The following is a 1,343-nucleotide window of genomic DNA, read 5'->3' on the forward strand; positions in this document are numbered from 1 at the left end:
CTCGCAGGGATAGAAGTGTCAAGCGAGATGTTCCTATCCCGTGTGTACGATCCAATTTCCTGTATTGCTGAACCTAAGTCTAAAATGTCTAGCACTCAAAGGATTTGTGTTGCTCTTTTGTTTTAGTGTTCATCTCTACCTGAGTTTATGGTTTTCCTGTCGTCTGCATCTGTGCAGACGACGGCTATTATATACTCCTATGTTTCATGAGGTATATAGCCTGTACAATTCATGTTACGAGTTGTAAATACTATTATTTAGGTGGACATTCTATAAGTTTGTTCTTATTGACGCTTCATTAACATTTATAAGAGTTTCATGTTTATGGTAGTTCTATTATTTATTGCTCACGACCTAACTGCGCACTATAAAACCTCCATTTGAGAAAATTAATATTGATAAATCATAGCGCAAGTATCACCTTCAGTAGTTAAGGTTCGGGTAGCCATGTAGCTATACTTGCCTCCCACGCGGAACTTTCCCCTCCAAGACCTAGACTTCCTTTCCCTCTATACACAGTGGCCATACATTCAACAATAGTAGGAAAGTTTGATACTCCAAAAAATCACCCCATCAAGCAAGAAAACCAACACTAGATATTACGTAGGTCTCCTTAAAAAGTTGTCGTTTTCTTTGAGCCGTGCGCGTTGTGCTCTTATCGATTATTCCCCGTTTTCTCTCCCCAGCTGTGCTCCTGCAGAAAAAAAGTGAACGAAACAACTTTATTTCTGTTTTAAGCTCTGCGTATGTTTTCTGGGAGTATAATGGACGTATTGACTTCCCTCTCTTGGTAGACACAGTGCATCGTTGTCTTCATTTTCACGTTCCAATCCCAGGACTTGCAGAGGAGTGCGGTCAGACTTTTATCCTGCCTGGCCGAGAACTAAGCATTTTGGGACGAGTGATAAGACGAAAAACTTGAAACATGCGCCGTGGCACACGCCGGGGCTGCGATGATTCTAATATGCTGCCTTCTGTATAACATGTAGAAGTGATCCTTTCTTATAGACCTATTATGTTCCCTGTTCGGTGAAGGTTGTAGGCCTCTGCAGCGCGGCGGGGCAAGGCGTGGGGGCAGCCAGCAGGGCGAGGGAGGCGGCGGGGAATGAAAGGGCCGGAAGTTTGTGAGAAGTACAAGACGCTGGTGTGTCACGGCGACACTCGGCTTGCCTGGCACACACACATAACACAACACTTCAAAACTTGCATGGTACAAGTTAACTAATATTTAAATGACATTGTAAAGACTGTTTTTGTGCAATATGGTATGAGGGCAGGAGGGTGCGCGAGAGGGCGCGGCGTGAAGGCAGGAGGCAGGGTGCCGGGCGGTGCCGTATGACAGT

This window comes from Eriocheir sinensis, chromosome 66, assembly GCF_024679095.1.
Source record: "Eriocheir sinensis breed Jianghai 21 chromosome 66, ASM2467909v1, whole genome shotgun sequence".
NCBI classification, from domain to species: domain Eukaryota; kingdom Metazoa; phylum Arthropoda; class Malacostraca; order Decapoda; family Varunidae; genus Eriocheir; species Eriocheir sinensis.